The sequence below is a fragment of the Cryptomeria japonica genome, chromosome 7, assembly GCF_030272615.1.
Source record: "Cryptomeria japonica chromosome 7, Sugi_1.0, whole genome shotgun sequence".
NCBI classification, from domain to species: Eukaryota; Viridiplantae; Streptophyta; class Pinopsida; order Cupressales; family Cupressaceae; genus Cryptomeria; species Cryptomeria japonica.
The window spans coordinates 263,701,784-263,710,757 of NC_081411.1; positions in this window are offsets into that span (position 1 = coordinate 263,701,784).

The window sequence follows — 8,974 nt, forward strand, 5'->3', positions numbered from 1 at the left end:
GATGGAAGGTAATGATGCAGGACCAAAGGGGATTAAAAATGACTCGATGGAAGAAGATAAATGCTCCAAACAAAATAATGAGGATAATAATAATATTCAAAAACCCTCATACTAGGCTATGCTCTCGAAAGACAAAAATAAAATAGTATGCCCCTACTTTTGTGGTGTTTCATGGAAGATTTATTCGAGTCTCCAACAGGGAATCTAGAGGAGTAGTGGGGACCAAAGGACATGGATATAGAGATGGAGGGAATGTCGAAGGTGGAGACCCTGGAGGAGGAAGTAATGGTAAGACTTCGCCTTCTAGCCCTAATGTCCTCGTACTCACTCCAAATGAAGATATGGTTAACGCTATTAGAAATGAACATATTAGATTAAAGAATGTGGCAATTTTATTTGTTTGTATGGATGGAAATTCATTGTCATCAAGAAAATTCTTTGATGACTAGATTTGTATTTGGGGGAAAAATCAGGTATATATGTGATTTTTTTAGAATGATGCATAAAGGGCTATCTGTTCTCATTTTCAAGAACCGCAATATGCAAGAATATGTTCTTAAAAAAGACTATTGGAATGTGAGTCAGACACTTTTTATGGCTTTACCATGGTCCCGTAATGGAAATTTGGAACAAGTCATTACTAGGTCTTCCCCTAACTAGTTAGAGATTCTTGGAGTCACAATTGAGTATTGGCCTTTTATACCACAATTATTAAAACCCTTGGGGAATATTTTACAGGTTGAAGAATTGAGGGTGACTCTCCTCATTTGAATGTTAGAGTCCTAATTGCTCTTGACCCAGCTGTCACTATCCTAGATAAAATCTCTGTGAATTTTGAGGAGGAAACTTTGGTTTGGGATTTGGAAGTTCTAGGTAATCTGAACGCTTGTTTCCACTATAAAAAGAATGGACATACTAGAAAAGAATGTCCACTGTTGAAAAATCTAAATAATAGGGCTTTCAATGTCATGATGCCTCATAGTTCTAAAAAATGACCTAGCAAAAAAATTTCATGCCTTAGGTAAAATATTGGTCATTTTGATTTTATTTGGCTCTCTATCTTGTATTTTTAGGCTTAGGGTTTAGGGTTAATGTCATTCGGTTGATTCTAATTTTTAAAAAACCCTAAAATTCTTATATTTCTTCATTGCCTTTTTGTCTTAAGTCTAAAGGGTCTAAGCTCATTGGCAGGGCCATTTATTCTCTAGGTTTAAAGTTATAAATGTCAGCTCCTTTTAATTTTGTCCTAATTCCGTGTTTTATTTCCTATGGCCAGGTCCCCTTTCTGATAAGCCTAGTGGTTTATATTCCTAGCAGTTACAGTTCCTCGCAATGTCGTGATCAAAAGATGTTAACCACCACTGCTCCACGACATCACAAGATCTTGTTGTGTGTCCCTCTTTGACCGACACTTTAACCAAAGCAATAACCTTAACTTTGTTGTTACCGGTAACTTTCAGTTAAAACTCGAGCTACTAAAGGTGCATAATTTTGCACATAGAAAAAATAAACAATGATATTTTAATTTGAATCCAAAAGGTGCCCGATGGTTAGCAGCCAGTGTTAGGCAGTCATTGTGGTCGATAAATAAAGGGCAAACAGATCCAACAGTCATCACAGTCCCGTGAAGGAAGATGCAAGGAGGTTAAGGATTGTGACATCACAAGATGATGCCACGTGTCCCAGGCATACCAAGAAGTCCGACGATGGGGCCGCTGATAGAGTTGAGTTTGAAGGTGACTTGGCAATACTTAGTTAGGATTTTGATGGATCCACCTGCCACATTGGAAGGTCAATGTCAGGTTGATCGATGATGATAGCGTGATACGCCAGCCTGGATAAAATCTATGATGGAAATTCAAAATGTATTTCAAAAGGGTGACTGAAGCAGTTTTCTTATCATCTGCGTGGGAAAATAAAGGCAGATAAAATGTAAGCTTGTTGACATGGGATGAATGAAGACAAGTTGAGATGCATGGACGCCGACTAATTTTTAGAAGACCTATTCTAAAGGTTGTTTGTTGAGTCGAGTCAAATTAGCAAGAAAAGTTAACAGTGTCAAAGATGCCATCTCAGAAAATTTTATTGCCACAACAACGAGAAGTCAAAGCTTCAGAGGCATAAAAGGATTGGGGATGATTTCTAAGTTGGCAAGGAAATGATCAGGGACCCGTCAAAAAGATTATCAGATGCGTGTTGTTAGGGATTCTCACAGCAAGGTAAAATCAAGGAAAAATCTCTTAGAAGAATTCAAAAGATAATGACTCAGTGTTCAAAAAGAGATTCTAAAGCAGAAATTATGACGTCAAGGAACAATAAGATCAGAACAAAATCGTTCATGTAAGGTGAGCCTTGATAGAAGTCAATGGATTGATAGCTTAAATGTGACTGTGTCCTAGTTTGATAGACATGACTTCTCGAGTCCATAGCTGGCGGGATGAGTAGAAAGCATCAGAATGATGTTTTTTCACATGAATGAGCACTACCAAATGAAGTGATTTTTGATTATAAATTTAACAAGATGGTGGTTCAGTGGTAGAAGAGAATATAGACCTTGTTATTTTCTGAAGAGGTTTCATTAGAGATAAGGATGATGTTTGAGCAATATCGTGCAAGGAATTACTATGAACTCTATGATACCAGATGGAAGTCCCCTTTTCTGAGTGAGTATGCTTATAGTTAGTGGAGCCTTGAAAGTTGGTAGGATAGTCACTGGAGGCTTGAAATTAATTTCTCATCTAAAGGAGCCCCTCATGACACATCCTCTGCTTCTCTCCTACCACTAGTTGGCATGGTGTTTTGGGAAGGGTCCCACAGAGGAATAGGAATAGGACAAGGTTGGGTTGGGGACAGTAATCAGTCATCTTTGCAATGACATGGAGGTTGCAACCCTTTCCCCTCTTATTATGTTCCTCTATGAGCTCTTTTTTCCACTTTCATTGAGCCTCGACATGAAGTGTGAGTTCTTCCTCTATTTTGAGGGTGACTTTACTTCTTTTCAGGCTCTAAGTTACCCTTCTAGGAAGGGAAATTCTCTATAGGACAAAACGACGCATCTCATAGTCCATCTGGAGGCATCAAGGATGATAATGGCATGATTCAAGGAGTTTTTGTTTCTACCAAAATACAGTTAGAAATTTTGGTTCTACCTCATCATGAATGCTAGCGTGGATAGTTTTTGGGAGATTGTAAGGAATATTTTATAACAAAATTATGGGTAACCGGTCATCTTTGATTGACAAGTGTCTCCTCTAGCCCGTAGCTTGTTTGCTCCCTTATTTTCTGTAAAAGGGAATTCAAGGCCAAGAGACAAGGTCTAAATTTGATTTTTATATTGAGTCTTGCTAAGTCAGAGTCATAGGTCCCATGTAGAAAGTCTAGGTGAAGATGAGAAAGTTGTAAAGTCATTTACAAAGAAATGAAAAGCATTTGGTGTCAAGTTTTGTGTAGGTTCTTAAAGGAGTTATATGTAAATTGTTTTGTGAGAGAAAATAGCTGATCAAGTCAATAAAATATAATTCAAATCCATTTCTCTAGTGTATGATTCTATCATATTTTGAATGAGTAGAATCAAGGGTTTTTCATTCATTTCACTATTGTGGTGTATATATTTTATGTTCATATTTCGATCTAAGGGGTCAATTAAATGCTTGAGTGGAATTGCAGAGTGGTAGGACTTATGGAGGGATTTGGATAAGTAATTTGCATTGGGATTGCAGATGAGATATATTGTAAGGCAATATTATCTTAGATTCTATGCTATTAGATAAAATTTTATTATATTTTTATTTTATATCTTGTAAATTTAGGTACCCAATGGAGTAAGGCACTGATCACAACTTGTAACTATCTTTAATGCCAGTTGTGTTCAAACCCATTGACAACTTGCTATAATTTACTAAATATTAGAATATATTTTTATTTCACATATGTTACTATTTATTGAAGACACCTCATGCTCCAATAGGTTGAGGATCACTGAAGAATTCACCATTCTTGAGCATTCTCCCTCTTTGTCGAGCCTCTATATTAGATTATTTGTTGTTTTTAAATACTGGATTTTATTGCCATTTGCATGTATGGTGCAGATGTTGTAAGTGCATTAAGAGATCACCCTCATTGGTTTTGTAGAGCCTAAAGTGAAGAAGGGTTTGATATAGCCTTGTTAGTTGGTCCAAGCCCAGGAAATTACTGATAATTGGAGTTGGCTTCTCCATAGGTAGTTGAATGATCAGCTTGGTTACTAGCAATTAGTGTAAACCCTGTTTTAGGCACCAACAAAGCCCTCAGATGCTCCTGAGCCTAATAAGCCCAATTCTGTAAATAATATTAATTTTGATTCTACTAATGAAGAAGACTATACAATGACTTCTAAAAATTTGGTTGTTTATACTGATAATCCAAGTGCTAGGTGTTTGGGTGAGTTTGGGAATTGTCCTAATTTTGGGGAGAATGTTAAAATCTCCTTATGCAATCCCCTCTAAGAGGAGGAGTTGAAGTTATCCCGGCCTCTAATAAGATAGCTAATGGACCTCAAATCCTTCCCCAATTATAGGAATCAAGAGATTATGATGTCAGAGTTAAGAATGCACAACAATTAGCTCTAGAATCTATTCAAGGCAAGGCTAGTGAGATAAGAAGAATTCATGAGCCCCCCTCATCATATGGATGCCTTCTTTACATCAAGTAGGTAAATAGTATTAAATACCCCCAACCATGAGATGGATGGGACTGATGTTGTTGGTGGAGGAGAACCCTTTGAGAAATTAGTGTCTAAGAATGAAAAGAAGAAGAGGAAGTTGATGGATAGGAAGTCCTTGTCAGGTTCAAGCTTAGATAAAAAGACTCCTAAGAAAGGAGGAGAGACCCCCCCATGATTTAATAGGCTATACATAAACCAGAAACCCCTACAATCCAGATCTAAAAATGATGATAAATATTGCAAGCTTGAATGTGAGAGGCTTAGAGATTAGTGATAGAAAATATTTTGTTAGAGATTGGTGTAGGAAGCTAAAGTATAAAGATTTTATATGCCTTCAATAAATTAAAGTGGTTGGTTTCCAAGCTTCAAACACCATGAATTTTATCTAGAATCGAGCCTTTTTCTTCATTACTAACCATGAGAGAGGTAAGGATGGAGTGGCATTATTGGTTGGCCCCAAGTGGAAGGATAAAGTTGTTTCTTTAGGATTCTCCCCATGTAACAAAGTTTGTTGGGTTACCATACAATATTTAGACAAATAATTTGGTATCTGCACTATCTATGCCCCAAATGATTACAGGGAATGAGAATCCCTATGTGATTGGTTGGCAACTTCACTAACCAAGAAAGATTGGATCTTAACTAGGGATTTTAATATGGTTGAGAGTAGTGATGATAAGCGAGGAGGTATGATAACAAGTTGGAAAGGAAATGAGCAATTTTTTTTGGCTAAAGTCAAAAGGAAGCTCAATTTAATGGACCCATTGGAGAATAAGAAAAATATTCTATCTGGGATATGGTATACTTGGTGTAATAACTAATCTAGTAGACCTAGAATCTATTGTAGGCTCAACATAATTTATGTTGACTCCCTTTCTTTCACATTCCAACATCATATTGGTCAAAGTCCGATCAATGTTGCACCGATGGCTATGTTTGATCATTCCCCCATTTTAGCTTGTATTAATTTTGAATATATACACACTAAGACTAGAAGGACAAAGAATAAGAGTTTATTTATGTTTAATACCTCTCTTCTACATGATGATGATAATTTGGGTGCTCTGAGAATGGCTACTTGTCTCTCTAATTTTTGTGGTGAGGATAAGAGTCATATTGAAAGATGGAACTCCTTAAGTCAAGTATGGATGAAGATATTTCAACTAGTGGGAGAAAGGAAGGCTCTTGATAGAAAAAGATTAGAAGATGCCTTACAAAATAGGTTAAATGCTATTGAGCAGAAATTGCAATTGAGGGGAAAAACCCTAAATTAGAAAAGGAACTTGTTGCTTTGAAAGATGCAGAATTATAGATTTTAGGGGCTAAAAGTAAGAGCTAAAATGACCCAACTGAAGGAAGGTGATAAGGGAACTAATTATTTTTTTAATCTCATCATAAGCAAGCTAATCAAAGAAATGCAGGTTAATGGGGCTTTATCCAAAGACCCCAAGGAGATTATCACGAAGGGTTCATTAGCTAGACAATATTATACCACATGCATTCATATTGGGGGGGTTTTATATCCCAAAAATGAGGGTACAATATATTGCATATCGGTGAAAATAGGAGGGCTTTTAATTAGGGCTATGAAAAAATGCAATATCTAGCAAAAATAGGGGCTTTTAATTCAAGATGTGTATTGGGAAGGGGTAAAAAAAAAAGGAGTTTAGGGAAACATTTTTTTAAAATAGGGGGATTCTTTATTATGCCATGAATGCACATGATATAACCCAAGTTCACTAAGTGAAGCCCCTATGGAGATTATAAAGGTATTTAGTGATTTCTACAAGGGTCTTTTTATGTCAAAACACTGTAAAGAAAATGATGCCTTATTAATGAAATGTCTTCACTTGATTCCCAATAGACTATCAGGAAAGGATAGTGAGGATCTTGAAAAGGATATCAGCATACAAGAGATCGATGATATTATTATATGTCTATGGTGAACAATAAATCTCCCGATCTTGATGAACTACCTACAAAATTCTACAAGAAGAACCTAGTCTAGATTAGATTAGAATTGTTAGAACTTTATCAAGCTGCTTACACTCAGGGATCCTTGGGGAAGGAAATTAATATGGGTATTATTAAACTAATCCCTAAGGATGGGGATAGTGTTGGCATTAGGTTGTCATTGATGTCAACCAGTATGGCATGGTCATCGGTGAGTAAGTAGTGATGACAATTGGTGTGAAGGATGGAGTGTGTAAGTAGATAGAAAAGGTATGTTACCGATACACATGAAGTGCAACATCTACCGATAAAGAAGGACCACCGACAAGAAAGAAAAGAAGCAAAGAAGAATAGAGGGATGTGATCACTAGTATACAGATTGAAGTATAAAACAGTCGGTAAATGGACTTAGTGGATGAACTAACATGCTTGATGGAAGGCCAAGATGATCCACTCATAGAGGAAATTTTAGCAGGTATGAAGGTCCACCAGTTAGGTTAGGTCATACCGGTAAGGTGAGTTGAACCAGTAGTGAATCTTGGTCGGTGAAGGAGGTCAAACCGACATAGAAGTCTGAAGATTATGCCAAACTGACTTTGTAGTCTGAGCATAGGTGGAGGTTGACAAGAATGATAAGTGGATACTAGGTGGCAAGCACATAGAGGTTGGTGATGTTTTCATTGTCGTGGTACTTGGTCGACAATAATGGAAATCCCACAAATCATGAGGGGATGGCAGGATGTTGTGGCTCGAGAGAGACAGAATGGCAAGGTGATTGAACTGATCTTGCAGGACGATTTGATCCTTGTGCTCATTGGTTGAAGGAAATAGATGAGTCATTAATGGTGTTTGACAGAGAAACATCGAAAAGAATGTTGCAAACATCTAAAAATAGAAAATGCACATTGGAAGGTGAGGAGATGGCGATGCTAATTGATGTGATGTAGATCATCATTCCAGAAAAGAAGATCCAATCAGATTTGATACAAATTGAGTTGGTAGAGGAAAACCCTTGCATTCCACCATTTGAATGTTGTTTTTGGCGAGAACCCTCAAATATAAATATGTGAACTCAAGACCAAAGAGGATGATGTTGGATGTGAGTTGAGAGTTAGAAGAGAGCTTGAGCAAGAAGAGAGACTATCTTCCTAAGATTTCTTTCATAGAAAGTTAGAGTGTGGAGTTCTCATGCTGAACCGGTCAGAGGTTCTAACCAGCAGAGATAGAGTAACTAGTAAACTATTATAGTCTTAGCAGTCAAGCGTACCAGTAGAGATTGAATGGTTAAGAAGGAATCCACATGTGGTACTATGTAGAGTGAGGTTTTGAGAAAGAGAAGAGAGGCAGAGAGTAACAGATAAGAGATCAGAGAGAGCAATCTAATAACCAACAGTAGAAGGACTGGTGAAACAAAGGAAGTTGGTAACCAACAGATATCAATTGATCAGGTGTTGCAGAACTCACTTGCAACTAGGTGTTATCATTGCATTAAAATTGTATTTTATCGTATTACACCGAGTTGGTGCTTGGTGCTCCTTGGGCTGGTGCCCTAAATCATTGTAACCCATTGTTTCATTGTGAGGCTGGATTGGAGCAGTAGACTCCAGCAACATTTCTCACCAAGGTTTTTCCCATATTGTTTTTTCCTCATACATCTAATGTTGTGGGTTATGTATTTGTGTGTTTGTCTCTTTTGATACTTCTCATATCTTACCGGTTTGATTGCTTAGTATTTAGGTTGTTAACCGGTACTAAAAGATTGGTTTAAAAAGAAAAGATTTTAGGAACCACTGATTCACCCCCCTCTTAGTGGTACATTACGTTCAACAATTGGTATCAGAGCCTTAGGTTCCCGGTTTGTCAAAAATTTCTCTAGCTTGGGTAGATTTTGGTCAAAGAACACAGTGGCAAGAAATGAGTCCGCCTCCTCAAAATCTCCCATGTTTGATGGAACTAACTATGCCTTTTGGAGCAAAAGAATGGAGACTTATCTTTCGTCTCTTGGTTTTGATGTGTGGATGTCTGTTAAGAATGGGTATACTATTCTTAGTGTCCCTCCCATAGATATTGATGATAAGAAGGAGTATGAGAACAATGCAAAGGATAAACATGCTATTCTAAGTGGGCTGTCAGATAATGAGTTTGTCAAGGTCATGCACTACTCATCCACCAAGGAGACTTGGGATTAATTTTAGAGATTATTTGAAGGAGATTCCAAAGTCAAAGAGACCAAGCTACAATCACTGAGAGGTCAGCTTGAAGGATTGAAAATGAAAGATGAAGAAAAGATTGCAGACTACCTTCACAGAGTAGATTAAA